Here is a 20,429-nt window from a genome sequence, read left to right as displayed (position 1 = left end):
TTTTAAGTACCTGTACTTTGTACTATGTAATTTCTAATATCACTTGATATGTTAATAACGAAACTTTAAAAGCAAAGATCTTCACATTATAATTTTTCACATTATAATACTGTATAATAAAGTCCTACTGTAACTTTTCCTATAAGTTAGTTTCAGTAAGTTGATCTAAACTTCAGACTACTCTAAACTTAAATAGGGGCGTCAGTAAGAATGAGACCTAATACTGATCACTAAAATCTCTCTGCTGCGACGTACTTGTTACATTTACCAAGCTTGTTTTTATTGTAACAACTTCTTGTTAGCATTTAGCTTGTTTTTTGTCACCAAGCTGAATGCTAACAAGAAATTACAAACAAATGCTAGCTAACATTTGAGAGATGAGGAGTAAGGATGTACCTTGATCATGATCTTGGCATGACCATCAAAATGACCATAAATTAAATGACTATCTTTATGAATGCTCTCTTAAATATTATTCTGGGAATGAGACTTTACAAGACATTTTCATTAACAGCGTCTAATCTTATTCAAGTGTACGTTCAGTTTGATAGTTGTTCTCATTGTTACCAAGCCTTGATTCTTGTTAATCTGCTATCTGATATCCTGGTCTGACCAATCCACTGTCTGGTTCTCGTCTATCCCTCATTGTATAGCCTGACCTGTGCCTGCACCTTGACCTTCACCATTTGTTGTTTTTCGTGTTCATTAAATTTCCTTCACTGAACCTGCGTCTGCATGAGCGTCCCTGCCCTGACACTTTGTAATTATCACTGTTAACTTAGCAACAGGATGCAATTATGAGTTTGTTCTTCAATGTCAACTTAGTATACTTATCCTAAAGGCGTTCCCTAAAGCATACTTTTTCAACGTCTCTTCCCCTGCCATGGACGTAGACATTGTGTGTTTCTAATCTTTCTCCAATCTAATTAGAGTAGGAAGATGATTTAATTCAGGCAGCATTTTCTTGTTATGTTTAATTATGTGCAGTGTGAAATTAAAACAAAAAGTATCATTATTGCTTTGATTTGGGCTTTAATAGGTATGAAAGGAGTCATATCGAGCTTTGCTGAAAGTGGTTCATTTTGAAGAGAGGGGAGAGTCATTCCGATTTCTCTGCATGCCATTTGTCATGCTGCCACCTCAGTGTGTTGCCTTTATAACTCAAGATTTGCCTTTGGAGGATCTTCTTTCAGGTCCTATTTAATCTCCTTTTATCCAATTAAACTGTGCCACACACACAGACAGTCCCAGGGCAAATCTACTGCCTCTCACCACCTGCTTCTGGTTCCAGGCACACTCAGGCCAATAAGAGCACAGTGTCTCACAGCAAAACCCCACAGGAAATAGAAAGTGTGTGGAGGAACTTAGTCATTTCTGTGTGACTATGTTCTACGTGTGCCAGTTTCTCTATTTCTCCTTCAGAATTGAGCCTCTTTGTTTCAAGGTTATGGTGTATTTTTGTTGTCTTCAAATGAGCCTGTAAAGCTCATGATGTAAGCATTCAACCTAAGCATGGTTCTTTTCCTCCCTAGTGCCAGGGCCATCATAAACCATCAGCTGTGAATCATAGCTTCAATAATCCATCAATAAAACACGCACATGTGTTTTCGGCTATATCCTTGTCTGTCACACACACACACACACACACACACACACACACACACACACACACACACACACACACACACACACACACACACACACACACACACACACATACACACACGGAGATAGAGCAGAGGAACAGGATATATGCAATACTGCAATAATAGAGAAAAAATAGAGGATTAGGTGGTAAAATTAAAAGATAGCAGAATATGCTTGGCTTAATGGAAGAAAAAAGAAATGTATCTTAACTTTGCAAAGAGGAAAGTAGTCATTTTGCACACAAGCCTTCATAATTATCCATTTTGCCAGGACGTAATGTAATTACTAGCCCTAACACAGTAACATGCTCCAGTAACAGAGGCATGAACAACAATGTAGTTTCTTGTGGTTCTTTCTCATATTTCCCATTCAGACTATTCTGGTTTTTAATTACCTTCATGTGAACAATAATTCCTAGATGATCGAAATCATTAACCGACTCTATCACATGGAGATATTAAAAGGCCATTTGAGCTTTAAAAACATCTTACAGGCAATCACAGATTCCTTTCGCTAAGATGTAACGATGAGGAAGTGAGACATGCTAGTAAAACAAGAAAGAGAAAGAGAGATGCAGGATCTCCAGGAACAGACACATGATTAATCCTGCTTTGACGAACTCCTCCGGGAATTCCATCAAAAGGCCAGAGATTGTTTAATTGCCATTCCCACTTCTTCCCAAAGCTTACCTCCCTCCACTTTCCCGGTGAGGGGGTCTTGCTGGAATCTGGCAGCCCCCACACACAGACCAGGAATTGCTTTCAGATGTGCATGTCAGGCTTTGGAGCGGGGAAATGCTAGCTTACCTAGCAAGGACCACGCAGACGTTTGTAAGAGTGGGTGTGTTATAGAAGTATGCCAGAAGGCACAAAGTGCACCATGATTGTCCTGGATAACAGGTAAGATTAGTGAATTTCAGATTGCTCAGTGATGCACATTATCATGGGCAAACAGCTTTCAAATCCATCAGACTGAACCAATTCTTTCCTTCATCTGGTTTGAGTTTGGGCTAATTTTTTTTATAATCTCTTCTCATTCCCTTTTATTTTTTACCAATGTAGTGAAATGGAAAGAAAGATTAATATCTTGTATGTTGATATGTGTAAGCTAGGAAAAAAAAAAAATATATATATATTTATAATTTCTACAAGACAACAAGAAGATCAAGTGGAATTATAAACAGTGATGTCTGAATAAGGGCTAAAAAATACACTACATACTTACCACAATGATAACATCCATTCTTAGTTTACTTTGGTAACGATAAAGCTCAGCACACAAACGGATAATTGTCTTTAATCAAATCTTAGCCCAGACCAATCTCTGTCTATTTTCTCATCATTGCTTTCATCTTTATTTAGCTTAGTAATAGAATTAAGAGAATTCCCATTTTCTTGCCTGTTTATTGGAGAATAGATCTGATGATATACACTACATTACCGAAACTATGTGATCATGAAGCCAATATGTGAGCCTTCTCCAGACACAAAGATTGAAGCGAATTTGTCTAGAATATCTTTGTATGCTGTAGAATTAAAAATTTCCCTTCACTGTAATTAAGAGGCCTGGATCTGTTCCAGCATGACAATGCTCCTGTGCACAAAGCAAGATCCAAGTTTACAGTAGAGGAAAATCGAATGTCCTGGACAGAGCTCTGACCTCAACCCCACTGAACACCTTTGAGATGTACTGGAAAGCCGACTTCACCCCTGACCTCCTCACACAACATCAGTGCCTGACCTCGCTAATGCTCTTGTGGATGAATGTACACAATTCCCCAGAGTCATACGCCACAATCTGGTGGACAGCCTTCCAGGAAGACTGGAGCTTATTTTAACAGCAATGGGAACTATAATGGGATGTTCAGCAAGCACATATGAGTGTGACTGGATCGGTGTTCACGAAATTTGGCTAAGTAGGTTTCTTTTGGCCTTTTTTAGTGTACATCACCTTGTGTGTTTGAGTAGTGATGAATAGATGCAATAAAGCACAGTTTATGTTCAATTTATGAACTATAAATCACTATATGTATATTTAGGGAGAAGTACATTTGAATATTTCTGATATTCTGGTTTAAGTACACAGAGAAGTACATGTTGGTATTTGTAAGTATATATATGTAGACGTATACCAGGTTACATAATTATTATAGTACATAACTAGTTTTTAGCTGTAGATATAGAAATACAGCTAAAAAAATATTTGAGTTTGCTAAATGCTCAGGTTCACATAAAATTATTTGTCCTTTAATCCAGTGACATGATAATAATATGTAAATAATGCACTGTTAAATTCTACATAGAGACATTTCACTATTGGTTTTTTTTTTTTAACAAACACTTGACTCAATAAAGTAATAATTAAGCAATTGTAAAAAACAAAAAACAAAAAAACAAACAAAAAAAACAGCTTTTCAGGTTGTGGTGCTAACACATTTACCTTGTTATTCGGAGAATTGTCTATGTTTCTCCTTTAATCTTCTAAAAACAAAATCTCACCTCACAACTCTGTTCCATCTCATTCTACTTCTGCTAAGGAAACATTTGTGACAAAGTCGATATCTAAAATAACCCGAGTGAGAATCCCCATTAAATCTCCGGAGGTATCAAAGAGAACCATTTAAGCTAAAAAAATCTCCTCTGGGGTTACACTTATTTCCAGATTTCTGGAAAGTCTGGAAAGCTAAGTCTAAGATGAAAGCCTGCAATATTCAGTATGGTGTAACTGCCTTATCTGATGTTAGACAACATTGAGAGACTGACTGCTTGGAAAAGGAGGTTAAATGCAGTATGAGGAAGAAATACAGCTTTGATCTCTTTTTGATCAACATCAAACACTGCTTAATGTTCTCCTAGTTGTATTCGGAAGGGGATAAATATGACATTTCCAGTAGTTTGAGCAGCATGATAAAGCATTGCTGGTGTACAAATCGTTCTAAAACTAAACTAAAAAGACAGTTTATTTCTGATTATGGTCTGTAGGCCAACCAATAGCATCCATATTAAAAAGAAAGGAGGTAGGAGTGGTTAAAAGAACAGGACACGTTAGCCATAGCATGCATGTATGATTCTTGTTAGTGTAACGGGTGTCAGATCATAATCAGTGCCACACCTGCTGAGCTTTCCCAGAAGCCTCTCAGTATGGGGTCAACTTTAAAGAGCTCTGACGGTCGCCTCATGAGAATGACACCGCGACACTCCTGCACCTGATAAATAAACGACGCCTGACTACTCACACAAAGACTAAGGCTTATCCGTTTCGTCTGGCTGTTTTGTTGCTCACTTTAAAAAATGGACTGTATTATTACTTGCGAGTGTGTGTGTGTTTGTGGTAATGCAATTATGTGCTGATCCTCACTTTCCTCTAGCACTTTGCTGCTCCTACAACATTTTCCTACCCATTTAACTGCCCGCTGGTGTTACATGGGCATCGGATGCCAAGATACATTTGATGGTGAAAAACATACATAGCCTAAAATGACGATAAAATATTTTAAGATGCTCCTGAGGACTATTTTAGAACTTTCTTCCTGTAGTCTCCATGAGGTCCAGCACTTTTATTCTGTTCAGAGGGCCATAACCAGCCTTAAAATGCATTTTGGCAAGAGCCTGGCCTGGTTCGAGTTAGGAGGGAAGTAGCATGAAAGCAAGCATATGCAGCTTCCATTTGCTGTTAAAGGGCAATGGATGCCACGGTTCATTCAGCTCTGAGGGGAAAAATGAGAAATTCAAGATTCATTTTGTGCTAAAATGATTTTTGATCCTGCTGTGTAAATTTAGAATCTGAAACAGACGTGTTTTGCTTTCACAGTCACTTGTACACATCTAGTGTTTTAAACAGAACTGTGTAAAAATTTATTTTAGCAATAATTTTTCAGAGTAGGTTGTTGAACTTTGGTAATTTTTCATTTAGAGAGCCTGGCATATGTGGCCCATTCAAATGTGTACATCGGTTCCACATGACTGAACTGAGTTACATTAACACGATTTGTTTTTGTACATCCAACATGACTTGAGTGTGTATTTTCAAAGCCTTGAATACAATCAAACACTGAGTTTCTATGTGAGCTGAGAATCAAACCCACATCACTGGTGTTTTGAATCTGACGCATTGTTCTACCATGCATGAACATTAACCATTCTCTGCACCACTTAGTTGCAGGGAACCGGGGGCCTTTTGCAGGAGACTTGGGGCACAGGGCAGGGTAAACCCTGGACAGGATGCCAGTCTATCAAAGGCCACAATCACACATGCTCACACACCCATTCACACACTACAGACAATTTCAAGATGCCAGTCAGCCTACAACGCATGTCTTTGGACTGGGGGAAGAAACCAGAGTACACAGAGGAAACCCCACAACTCCACACTCATATGGTGGAGGTAGGAACTGGTTTACATAAACGCTCACAATACATCATTCAATCTAGTAATTAGAAACTTGTTTAAATTAAATTCAGTATAATATATATATATATATATATATATATATATATATATATATATATATATATATATATATATATATATATATATATATATATATATATATATATTTAAACAGAACAGATATGACCCACAGTTTCACAGGGATGTGTTGATTGATAGACCAGAATTTATATTAAGTCTTACTCAGATCCATGACTTCCAAAGCTCACTCACTCACTCACTCATTTTCTAGGCATTTATAGTTAGGCATATTCTAGGCATAATCATAGTTATTTTATCTCCAAACTGCCCAGTTGTCCATCTCATATAAGGACACGGAAAGTCTCAGATGTTTCCACTACATGACAGAGATTGCAGTTCCTTAGTTGTTCTGCTCTCTTCTCCTGTTCATATGGACAGGATGTCTTCATGACTTCATAACTATAAAGATATTTAAAGTGATCTTGCAAAACTAACCATATTTCCAGTAAGTGAGTTCAGTCTCAACTGTTGTTGGTTATTAGATTTATTACAACACTGAATTTTGTAATAATTTGGAGCAAGTTTCTGTCCCAAAAAGCTATTTCAAGTCATTTCAAGTCAACTCATATATCACACTGATATGTATCTAGTCTCATTAAGGAGTATCACCATCTAAATCTCTTGTCCATAAATGCTTAAACATTAGAGGTGCCACAGACAATAAATAAAATTACTCCCAAAGAACCAATCGTGTGTTTTAAACAGACACAAAAACATAAAACTTGTGAGTTGTGCACCAGACTGGGATCCTGTAGGACGCAACAAAAAAGTTACACAAGCAGGAAGTTTTCGTGTGGTCGAGCAGTCAGATATGGAGCGTGAGGCTGTGAGTGAAAGGTCAGATACAAAGAAAGCTCTTGAGATAAAGAAAGAAAGTCTACATTCCATAACTGTAAATTACACTACTAGGGAATTTGGTGAAAAATTAAACAGAAGCGATTACAAACAAAAATAACTGCAAGTGCAGGAAAACAAAATGCCACACACATCTATAATAGAGAGCAATTCTGATCTGAAGTGAGCTAGCTGAGGTTTGGGGTCTGAGAAAACGTACAGACCATGTGCTGGGCATGTTTCAGTGTTTTCCAATGTTTCTGTGGGCAAAAACTTCTGGGAGTTCAAATTGAATTCATTGTGAATGAACGGTGACACAAGTGCACAAGAGGACTAAACATCAACGGATTGCAACACAATGTGACAAAAGAGCAACGCTGAATTAGCAGCAACACTTTGTTAATCATTTCTTTAAATCTAGTGTTAATATATTTCCTCTTATATTTCCTCCTCATGGCATGCCACCGTATGTGTGATGTCTGCTGGAGATTTGACAGAAGGAAAGGAAGAGGAAGTGAATGAAATGAGTAGATGTAGTAGAAAAAAAAAACGATCCAGTTTAACAAATACTTAAAATTAAGGATTTGCTGTTAAAATTTATCTTACAGCACCAAAATTTTAGATTACATCTCTGGCTCTGAATCGTCAAGCAGTAAACATCTAGAGAGCATTTGTCAAGATCTGTTTTCCCCTTAGGTAGTGCACTAGATGTAGCACACAACATTTAATATTCAACCACAGGAAAAATGTGCTGTAAATACAGAAGTGAGTAAGATTAAAGCGTAATCCCCGTTAAAAGCACTCGACTGAAGCTCTTGTGCCGAACTAAAGATGTGTCTCAGTTTATTGTTACTGATTCCTCATCACGTTCTAAAAGCAAACACTAGCAGTTTGGGATTTTTCTAGAAGTATTTTTTCCTACTATATGTTTTTTTTCTGATGAGGTCATGCCTGATCTTTTCAATTTAATTGAAAAAAAAAATAATAATAAATGTGTCGGAGGAACTGTGTCCAGAGCAAACTCTCAACAGTGTGCCTTCAGATATAAATGTGCTATTTGCCTATAAATGTGAGCTGCTGGGGTCTGAGGATTTACAGTGCATAAATACAGTCATTTGTGAATACAGACTGAATATTCAATTGAATATTAAAGAGAGCCAGAGAGAGAGAACGAGAGAGAGAGAGAGAGAGAGAGAGAGAGAGAGAGAGAGAGAGAGAGAGAGAGAGAGAGAGAGAGAGAGAGAGAGAGAGGACATTACAGAGATCTTCACTTTGAGCTAGTGATTAGTTTAGCCTCTTCACCATTAGTTTGGGAGCTTCAAACATGAGCCCATTAAGATGACGGGTTGAGCCAGCTGCTGGCGGCCATAACCACGGGCGAAATAACTGAACATGATGATGGATCTCATAGCTGTAAACACATTGACCTCTGGGCCACGGAGAGGAGAAAAAAAGGCTGAGCAGTGTGAGTATGCAGAGGTGCTTCAGGAGGCACGTGGGAACATCTGTCATATCTTAGTTACTGCGTCATTATACAACATCAGCAGCATGTAATGTAGCTGTACAGGGACATCACTTTGCCATCACGCATAGGCTTATTTCTTATCACGAAATATTTAAATGTTAAAGTGAGTGTTAAAGAAATGGAGCACGAGCTCAGCCGAGGTGCTGCTGAATCTTTGCGGGTTTTACTACAGACCCTGTCTGGTTTATTACATCCTCTTCTAAGTGTCGTGTCATACAGGTGATTCGTCTGCGTTCCCTGTCGGCTTGGAGCCTCTCCAAATGAATGATCAGCAGAGACCCTTTGACCCGGTCTGCTGAGAGGAGGCATTTATTGGGAGGAGGAGGGAGAGTGAATCTCACTCCAGCACCTTCACAGCAGCAGACAACATCTGGAGCTTATCACGGAGGAGTGTTCACAAAGAAATGGGAAAAGAGAGAGAGAAATGAAAAAGGAGATGAGAGAGTTGCAGTGTTGACAGTACTGTTCTATTTGGTTTATATCACAATACGTCAAATAGGCTTAAGTTCTACCAGTTGTTGTCTTAGTTAAAAATGCTACAAGTAGAAGAACATATTTAATAGCAATACCATTTTATAGGATTTTTTTATAGTGCTTTTTTAGTAAACGTTCAGGAAACTATAAAAAAATTCGTGACTGATCTTATACGCTTGAGCTGGTCATATTTTAGATAAGTAGACATAGAAAAGTGCTGGCTCATGCTGCGGTCTCTTGTCCAGACACAATGCCATTGTTTAATGTGCGTCCCTGGCTGGCGGCCTCTCCCAGCGCCGGCCTGCATTAACGTGCAGGTCAAGGAGCGCAGCCTCTGAGAAAACCAGGCTTTGTTTAAACAGAATGGGGCTGGCGCAGCTGCCCCGAGGGCATAAACCTAGCCACGAACCACATAATGATACAGCAAAGCCTTGCAATGTAAGCCATAGCTATAAATTCACTTAAAGAGTAGCTGACATGATTTTGTCGTTTTTGGATCACTCATTTTTGGACGTCTTTGAATCGCGATACTTATTTTGTAAACAGTGTTTATTTGTGCTAGAATGTGATCTTTTGCCCATGACTAATTCATCCACAGTTACATCCAGCTTCTCTGATTTCAGAAGTGCCTTCCAACATAAACTGTCACTTTTTTTGTACTTTTTTGTACTTAAAATCCTCATTGTATTACATGAAGTTGACTAATGTGTCTTGGATACACATTAGTCACCCAATGTGCATTAGTCAATATGAAGATAATAAGCAGGAGTACATCTGGGAGCTGAAGAGGAGCTGAAGAGGTGCTGAACAAATACAGTTCTTGTAAACTGGTGGAGTTTTCCCCTAGTGAAATGGAGACTTGATGACCCACTATCGACTGAGATTTGATCCAAAATCATGAGTTGTAGCCGAACGAACGGCTGGGATGCAGGCGGAGGCTTCACTTTGTTTGCCCCGCTGTCTGTGACCATGAGATTGTGAGGGGATCCATATGTGCGCGTGTTTGTTTATGACGTAGCCCATAGCACAGTGAGAAGAGAGCAGTATGCTGATTACCTTAGGGAGCTGCCTAGACCGTATTGTAGATAATTAAACACTGATGAGGTTCTGTTGCACAGCCTGTAGCATATCACTCTTCTTGAGCTGCTTGCACTGCCCTCTAGTGGTGCTAATGAAGACAAGGAGGAGAAGAAGAAGAAGAAGAAGAAGAAGAAGAAGAAGAAGAAGAAGAAGAAGAAGAAGAAGAAGAAGAAGAAGAAGAAGAAGAAGAAAGCACTGGTACTCAATTCCACAGCTCAGCTCCTGGCTGCTGATTTGACACCAGTTTTGTAATTGGTGTTTGGTTTGGACTCCATAGACAAAAAACACTCGACAGTCCAGAACATTTTGTGCTTTGTTGATGCTCTGGATATTCACATGGATTGTCATGTGCAATCTGCCATGCTGGGTTTTTTTTTTGTTTTGTTTTCTTTTGAGATTACCAAAACTGCTTCCTCTGCACCACAATGGGAAGAAGCAAGGAGGAGATAAAAAGCCTGAGGAATCAGAAGCGACACATCTAGTCAAGGATGTCACCTCTTGCAAATCCCCTCGCTTCTCCGAACTCATAATAGCACGGAAAAAGTCGACCTGGTCAGCAGTTTTACAGGCCACGGAGTCTGGCACTTGTGCACGGCATGTTTCCTCAGGCCTCATCCCAACAGCCCAGTAATTCGGAGTATGTCAAAGCCCCTCGTTCTCCCCCTAACCCATCTCCAGCGAAGTCATCAATCTCTCTCACCAGGCTGGAATGAAGTTTTTGGTTTATTGAGAAGCTCAAGTTGACAAAACTATTTTGGTTGCACAAAATGCCAACATTCCAATATAAAATGTGGCCTCGTCTTACGTACACACTTTATTAGCTTTCACTTATACATTATAAATCAGTCAGGATGCATCCACGCAATGCACACTCATCAGATTATCTCGGGGGAAGTATTCAATAGTTTTGGTAAATGTCTCTCGGAGGAATCTGAGTTATGTGTCAGGTTGTGCTTTAAACTTCTGCTTCTTTTTTTAAATTTCAGTTTCCACCTGGCTCATGAGCACTAAGCCTACTTTATCTTTCAAAGATAAAAAATAAATATGAACTTTTTTTTGTTTTTTTGTCACTGGCAAATGTATTACAGAGGATTATTTAGACCTTGCTGAAATGATGAAATATACGCAGAATGGTATGAAGAAGTGAAGTCGGGGCTGATTTCTTTCTAACTCAGGCTGTAGATTCATGCAGCTTATCAATGACTGTCATGTCAGGTGATTGCACAGAGAGAAACACCCCTAGATTTGATCTCTTAACATCCTTGACATCGTAAACTATCCATCAAAACCTCCTTAATATCAAAGTAAGAAAGAAAATTCATTCATTCATTCATTCATTTTCTACCGCTTGTCTGAACTTCTCGGGTCACGGGGAGCCTGTGCCTATCTCAGGCGCTATCTTGCATCAAGGCAGGATACACCCTGGACGGAGTGCCAAAAATGAGCGTAAATATCGGGGGGGACGGAGGGGACACGTCCCCCAATCCGAGGATTGTCCCCCCACAAAATTATTTTAAAAATATCGCACTCTCTATTGTGAAAAATATATGTACGTATACTTAAATAATTGTGTAAGCAGAAAACAAAACAAACGCAAAAAATGCATTTAGAAACAGTTGAGTTCCCCCTCCCCTTCCTCACAGTGGTTTGACCCACTGCCTGCTTTCCCAGTTCATCTCACCTACTCTGCACACACGAGTCAGGTGTGTGGCTGCGGCTCAATTAATGTTGAACTCCATTAAGTAGGGGATTTTATTCACTTTAAATAAATGGATTCTATTTGATGCAGACTCATTCATAAATTAGTTGCGGCAAAAATGCTGATTATCGATGTAATTTTTTATTAAAATATTCGATTAACATATTACTTATCTAGTTAACGTTAGCTTGTTTACAATAGCTTGCTGCACAGTGCACTGCAACTAACACGCCAAAGCCGTTTTGTTGTTTTTATAAATAGAGCAGTTACTGTAAATTGATTATTTAATAATTGATATTGTTACAAAACATTACTTATTTTATATACATATTTTTCACAATAACAGTCATGTTTATATTTTATTGTATGTTGATGGCTTAACTGTAAACAATGCAATAAATAGTTTTGAAGAAAAATCTGCTTTGTCATTGAACCTGAGAAAAACTTTGAAAATAACCATAATGACAGTCTTCATGCTACAATAATAATGATAAAAGCAAAGTCTTTCACTGTGGGGACATATCTTTATAAGTACAATTAAACTGTATTACTTGTGTCCCCCTTCAAAAATTGCTCATGAGAAATTTTATATTTATTGTCCCCCCTACTGTTAAATGAAATTTACGCCCATGGTGCCAACCCATCGCAGGGCACACACACTACGGACAATTTTCCAGAGATGCCAATCAACCTACCATGCATGTCTTTGGACCCAGGGAGGAAACCGGAGTACCCAGAGGAAACCCCCGAGGCACGGGGAGAACATGTAAACTCCACACACACATGGCAGAGGCGGGGATGGAAACCCCAACCCTGGAGGTGTGAGGCGAACATGCTAACCACTAATACTTGGTTTTGAATGATTTGTTCACACTACTTGCTCTGAGTGGAGCATTAACTTAAAAGACTGTTACATTTTTAAAATTAAGTATGCATCTGCTGATATCTGATGCATCAGTGAGATCTCATGATATAATGTATTACTTAAACCAAATAGTTGTCAGGCTATTGATATAAACTGGATTTTAGCTTTCCCACCAAATAGTATGGGCAACAGATTCCACCAATGCACCAGACACAAAGCTGGAAATATTTCCTGAGTTGGTCCAAACTTTCAGGAGTGCAACACAATAATCAACGAACATATAAGTGACACCATTTTGATACAATAAAAATATAGCATTTAATATAGTAGACGTACCCATTTCTTCAGCAAACACTTAATTTACATTTACAGCATTTAGCAGAAGCCCTTATCCAGAGAGACTTACATTTTATCTCATTTTTATACAACTGAGGAATTGAGGTTTAAGGGCCTTGCTCAGGGGCCCAGCAGTGGCAGATTGGTGGACGTAGGAATCGACTCACAACCTTCCGATTGATAGCCCAACACCTTAACCACTAGGCTACCACATCCCCTAACTAACCTAAATTGCACACACCCCTAACTAACCTAAATTGCACGCATTCCTAAATAAACAAATAAATCAACAAATAACTAAATAAACAAATGTTTCTCTAGCACTTAAATGGTAGCAGAAGTCGCTTTGGATAAAAGCATCTGCTAAATGACTAAATAGAAATGTAAACACAGTCTTAGTCAAACAGAGTATAGCTTGATATACAAACACACAGACAGGTGTGTCAGATGTTTTTACAGCACTAATCAGCTTCATTTGCTAAAACTCAAAGTCTGGTTTTGCTATATTCTGTGTTCTGATATGGAATGTAGGCCACAGAAACCTTTAGCCTTTTCCGGAGGATGGCTGTTTAATATTTCAAAAGTTTAAACCATCTCAGTCTCCTCTCGTGGTGTGTGTTTCTGAGAAATGACTACAGCAGGGTCAGACTGATTAACGGCCCTGATTCGACTAGGGGAAAAATAATTGCGCTGTTTTACAGGATAAGTTCGACAACAGAAGAAAGGAAGGAAGAAAGAAAAAAACCAGTAAAAGCCTGGCATGGTATCAAATATGCAGTTTAAATAAACTGTTTACATTATGCAGGGGGGGTGGGGGGGATATTTGGTGTATTCCGAGCAGCAACAGATGAAAAGTGAGAAGAGAATCGTACATTACTGGAGTAAATAACAAGTATCTTCATGAATGTACTGTAAGAGAGATGAGTTTCTGGATAGATAAATGAACACTTGAAACGTTTCTTTTCAGTAAAGCAGATTTTTTTTTAATGTCAGTATTTCAAACACTTCCACAATTAGGTTCCTTAGCCGGAGAACAAAGGATTTAATCTAACACTGACACCGTGACCCTAGAAATAATCAATAAACACTGTAATCCGTTGCTCAGTTTCTGTTTTCCGCTGCAGAAGATAGATATCCCTGAGAGGGAGTGATATTCATGTAAATGCTGAGAAGACCACAAATTGTGGGGGAAATTTTGAGCTCTGCACTGCTTTTGGGCTTTTGGGTTTAGTATCACATTATTTTTTATTACCAGTGGGTGTAATAGTGAATTACCTGATTCTGGAAGATTGTTGCTGGCAGGTTTAGATGAGGATTGGGCGGAGGGATTTAGCAGTAAGAATGATGAAGCTGTCTGGAAAGTATCTAATATATGAAGGAGAGATGTATTTTGATTTAAAAAAAAAAGCAAAAGCCAGATAACAGGGTTCAGAATGATAGGGAATTAAGTTGAAACGAATGACAAATTCATTTGGAAGAAAAAGAAAGTTTCATGCACAAAAACAAATGCCAGAATGAAATGAATATGTCAGGAATTATAGTTAAAGTATTAGGTTATGTAAAATTATATGGCAATGCGATTTTTTTTTTTCAATAGAAAAAAAATGAAGTTTTTTCTGCAATTTTCTGTGCTGATCGGAAAAGGCGCTTCAGACTGTATCTTATGTTCTCGAATTTCTTTCAGCATTTAAAGCCAAAGAAAAGGCAAGATATGACCCCTCCTCTCTGTAACAGATAAAAGATCCTGCAAAATGTTGAAAATAATGGAATGTTTATTAGTAATCTGCAGTATATTAGTAATTAGTCATTAGGAGGTACCATTTAGTGTTATCTATGTTATTATGGTGTATGTGTGTGTGTGTGTGTGTGTGTGTGTGTGTGTGTGTGTGTGTGTGTGTGTGTGTGTGTGTGTGTGTGAGAGAGAGAGAGAGAGAGAGAGAGAGAGAGAGAGAGAGAGAGAGAGAGAGAGAGAGAGAGAAATGTTTAACACAACAGAACAAGATCATTAAGAGAAACCTGTGATTTGTCTTGCATCCAGCATTACTATTCATGTTTTAAAATATTAATCAACATCTTGTGAACATTCAGAACGGTGAAATCAGCAATTCCTAGTAAGATTATCTAGCTTTTTAGACTCACACCTCCTCCCTGGTTTAATCTTGAGCTCAGGATACTGTCTTTCACATTCTCCTCATGTCCAGGTTTCCTCTGGTTTCTCCAGTTTCCTTCCAGTTTCCAAAGACATGGAAGCATAGATTAGTGACTAAATTGCTTGTGTGTGTGTGTGTGTGTGTGTGTGTGTGTGTGTGTGTGTGTGTGTGTGTGTGTGTGTGTGTGTGTGTGTGTGTGTGTGTGTGTGTGTGTGTGTGTGTGTGTGTGTGTGTATGTGCATATGGTGATCTGACATCGTGGGCAGATTCAGGCTCCGGATCCATTATGGATGTATTAGAAAATTGTGAATAAAATAATTACCCAGAACAGGGGCACATAGGCATAGAGGCTAGCACATTTGCCTACATTTCTGTGGTCGGGGGGTTCAATTTCCGACTCTACACACGTTCTCCCCAAGCTTCAGAGGTTTCTTTCTGGTACTTTTTTTCATTCCCAAGTCATACATGCTAGGCTGACTGGAATGGCAAAATTGTCCAAAGTATTTTAGTGTGTCTTGCAATAGACTGGCACCATGTCCAGGGTGGCTGCCGTCTTGTACCAAGGGTCCCGTGGGATAGACTCCAGTTTCCCTGCAACCCTGTTTAGAATATGCAATAGAGAAAATGAAATGAATAACCAGAATAACCAGAATGAATTCACAATCTAATTCCACTGTGATTTAACTGTCACTCACACTCTTTCTCTCACTTTAGCATTAGTTTTTCCGTGTTGCGTCGTGGTGTTACAAAAAAATCTGCTTGTGCCCAATAACCATGTGGAATATTTATTAGGTGTTTAAACAGCAGTCAGGGTTTCAGCAACATACTTGTACTAGTTTCTCAACAGACTGGAAACATTTAGTTTCCCACAAGACAAAATTAAGCAATTGAAAGGACAGTTGCCCTGGCCATGAACCAGCTAATCAGAGACCGGCTCTGGTGTTACAGCCAGTGGTAAATTGAATTAGAGCGTCGATATGCATAATGTAACAACACAAATATGTTATTTTTATATTATAAGTAAAACCTTTTTTTTTTCTGACAAACATCAATTACTAATAAAATAAATCTTCAGTTAATCTAATCAAATATCAGAATGGAGGAATAAAAAAGATTCTCAGTGACTTTTAGTGTAGCATTTTTGTCTGTCCCGTTTTGTCGGACGGTTTGAACATTTCGGAAACTGTTGATCTCCTGGGATTTTTACTCATGACAATTGATAAATTATAACTCAGAATGGTCTAGAAAAACATCCAGTGAGAAGAAATTAGAGGAGACTGTTTCAAGCTGACAGGAAGGATACAGTGACTCATCATACAGTGATTAATCATACAGTGACTAATCTCGCTGTATAACCACGGTGAGCAGAAATGCATCTCAGAAAGCATAGCACCAGGTTATTCATCTTTCAGTCAAGACCTGGAATCTAAGGATCACCCAAAATGGACAGTGAAAAACCTTAAAGTAAGTTTTGTAAGATTTGTAAGTTGGTTTCATGTTGTGTCAGCAGATATGAGTGCAGACCTTTATTTACAGAATGGGAAGTGAAAGTGACATAAGGCTAAGTATTTTGACCCATACTCAGAATTTGTTCTCTGCGTTTAACCCATCCAAAGTGCACACACACACACACAGCAGTGAACACACACACACATATCCCAGGACATGGGGTCAGAGTGCAGGGTCAAGCCATAGGACGGCGCCCCTGGAGCAGGTGAGGTTAAGGACCTTACTCAAGGACCCAACGTTGATGCTTCAGCAGCTTGTGGACTCAAACCCAACCTTCTGATCAAGATCCCAACACCTTAACCGCTGGACCATCACGTCCTCATGTAAAAGACACACTGTACATACTGTATATTTATAATCACACACTCCAGTAACACCCAAATGAGGATGAGGTTCCCTTTTGAGTCTGGATCCTCTCAATATTTCTTCCTCTTCCATGTAAGTAAGTTTTTCCTTGCCACAGTTGCCTAAGTCATCTCAGAGTTCCCAGAGATAAATACAAACACATTTAAATCTAGTCTAATATTAAAGTCTAATATTAATCTGAATAAAATTTTTGTATTATAATTTTTGTATAATATTAAAGTTTTGATATTATATTTATGTTTTGTAAAGCTGCTTTGAGGCAATCTTCATTGTTCAAAACGCTATTCAGATAAATTTGAATTGAATTGAATGGAATTGACACACAAACATACATTAAAGCACAAATCAAAGTAGCAAAACAGACAGGACGTGAACAGTGTATCGACAAGATGTGACAAATAAACCACACCAACAAAACAACAGAAGCTAAACAATGAAATGCCGACACAGAGGACGTTAAATAGGCGTGCTCATCAGGGTGAAACAAGACACTGGTGAGGGTGACTGGGGCATGTGACATGAGTGTTAAGATCATGTGATATGTGAGAGATGACTGGTAACATAGACAAATGCAGATTTTGGCAAAAATTATCACATGAAAAAATTTAAAAAATTTGAAATTGCACAAGGGGGGCACGGTGGCTTAATGGTTAGCACGTTCGCCTCACACCACCAGGGTTGGGGGTTCGATTCCTGCCTCCGCCTTGTATGTGTGGAGTTTGCATGTTCTCCCCGTGTCTCAGGGGTTTCCTCCGGGTACTCCGGTTTCTTCCCCCGGTCCAAAGACATGCATGGTAGGTTGATTGGCATCTCTGGAAAATTGTCCATAGTGTGTGATTGCGTGAGTGAAAGAGTGTGTGTGTGTGTGTGTGTGTGTGTGGGTGTGTGCCCTGCGATGGGTTGGCACTCCGTCCAGTTTGTATCCTGCCTTGATGCCCGATGACGCCTGAGATAGGCACAGGCTCCCTATGACCTGAAAATAGTTTGGATAAGCGGTAGAAAATGAATGAATTTGCACATTCAACTAAATGTGATCATGTGAAAAATACACTAAACCTTCATGTGTGAAATGAATTTAATACAGTAAAATAAAAAAAAGATATACACCGTATTGGAAAAGTCCACCAATGAAAACTGTATGCGATGGAAAATGTGAAGAGAAGAGTGAAGAAAAACAACATTATATAATATTCAAATGTTAACTGTGAGCCAAATTCAGAGTTGGAACTCATACATATTTGTATTTCAGCTGAACAGTACACATGCTTACATCCAGTTTCTGGGTCCTCCATTCAGATTACACAAATCAGAGTGGCTGCTTCTGAGGTTGCCCGATTTTCTTAATAATGCTTAAGCCCATAATTGCATCTGAGGTCTGAATACCGATGTGCGCAATTTCCTCACTGTGTGCTTAACTCAACTCAATACGTTTCTGTAAGAGCTACATCTCTGGAGGAAAGGTTTCAAGTGAAAGGTCTTTAGAAAAATAAAACCATTACCCATACAGAGAACCTTTTTTTTATTTTATTTTCAATAACATATTTTTTTCAAGAACGCGCACTGTAAAATTCACACTGCCTCTGTATTTATTATATTAAATAAAAACCATCACACCACAAACAGTAGGGATCCGATGCTGTGTCTCTCTTCTGATTATAAAGTTGAAAACCGTGTTCATCTTTTCATTGTGAAGCTTTTTAAAATGCAGGACCACACAGGCAATGAGAATAACTTTGATAGCAATAGCAACACGGTAAACAAAGGTGTCTGGGAGAGAGCAGATAAATGACTTTAGAGCAGAAGACATAAATCCATGTCCTGGGATGTCAAGCGATGGCATCAGGAGCAAGCAAAGAGAGAGTAAGTCTCCTAATCAGTGGGTGGGGGATCTCCAAGCTCTTATCTTCAATCACTCCTCGGTGCTGTGGATCTTCTTCACAGGCACCGCACGCCTCTTGTCAGCTGTGCCGCAGAGGATGTTTACCCTGCCTATCACTTAGCAACAATCAAAAATCAAGGAAACAACTTTTTTGTTGGAGGTGTCATGGAAAGCAGTGCTCTTTTCAACAAGCCATTTATCTGTGCCCGGGATCTGACCACAACACAAAGGAGAGATAGCGAGTGTGAGTGTGAGTGTGAGCGTAGGTGTGTTACCCAGCGATGGGATCACCCCACTCCGCTAAAAAGCATGTGCCCTGTGAAGTTCAGCCAAACGGAACTTAGCTGCCTTCCTGCTGAAGAGAGGAAAGTGCTGGAACACTGGCCATGATGCTGATGATAGTGTTGACAGTCACCACCCATCGAACGATTGCACGTCCCGATAGAGGAAACTCTAATCTGCCCGTGCAAGCTGCGTCAGCAGAGCACAAGCCGTCTAGGAGCCTCTCTTGTCATATCTGTGTTGTCAGGGGCAAGTGTGGTGTTATAGATATGATAAACACACTCCCTGTAGTCTGGCCTGTGGTAAGTTTACTTACTTCCACACTGAATTGACTGCGAGGCCTGGGTTGACTTTTGCAGCATGTAGAGGTTTAATAGCTTTTATTTCCAGGTAAAGTTGGAGTAGTACACGCTGCAGGGCAATGCATTTTGCTTAAATTGCCCCATAAAATGCACAGATCTTAACGTAGGGAACTAATCTCACATGAGGGAGCACAAAAGTATCTTTAAAATAATTATGCTTTAAATCAACAGCTGAGCATGTACATTGTAAAAAAAAAAAAAAGTCACTGATACTCCATGGCCGTGGAATGCATCTAAATCGAGATGGTGCTAGCAGCTAAGAAATAATTCATGTTAACATTTATGCTTACACGTTATGACAGATGATTTATAGGTAAATGAACAGAGCAGTGCATGTGCGAGTTCTTACACTGAGAACAAAATACGAAAAACTTTCCCTCTTTATTCTTCATGTTTTCATTCCAAGGTTTCTCAGTAACCTAAAACCTAAAATGCTGATAAATAGCATTTCTAATTCAGATAATGCTGAACTACTTAAGAGTGGTCAGTCTGTTTTTCCTAAAAAAATATGTATAAAAACAAAAAAAATCTATCATAAAAAAGCCCTATGTATTTATCTGTTCTACCAATGAGATGGGTGTGACTAGACAAGGGCACGACTATAAATCTTCGACGAGGCCTCTCCTGCTTTTGCTCCAACCGCTGTGCAAAAAAAAAAAAAAAAAAACATTGGCAAACCGTGCAACTTGACCCAAGAGATAAAAAAGCAAATGCATTTATGTGTCTATTTATTTTTTCCTTTTCCATTTATACACATGCATTTAGGATGGGAACACTGATGTGGCTGGCCACTGTGCGCTTATAATTAATGAACTGTAGACTCGCCTAAGTGGAGTGTTTTGGTAAACATAATCTTTACGAGTGTGAGAAGCTGCAGTGTTCCAGGATGTCCTGGCAGGCTCAGCAGAACAGGCGATCAGGCACGCTCAGTCTGTAACGGAAAGGCAAGAG

The sequence above is a fragment of the Tachysurus fulvidraco genome, chromosome 17 (assembly GCF_022655615.1).
Source record: "Tachysurus fulvidraco isolate hzauxx_2018 chromosome 17, HZAU_PFXX_2.0, whole genome shotgun sequence".
NCBI classification, from domain to species: domain Eukaryota; kingdom Metazoa; phylum Chordata; class Actinopteri; order Siluriformes; family Bagridae; genus Tachysurus; species Tachysurus fulvidraco.
The sequence above is the reverse complement of the archived record's forward strand: the minus strand, read 5'-3'. Positions refer to the sequence as shown.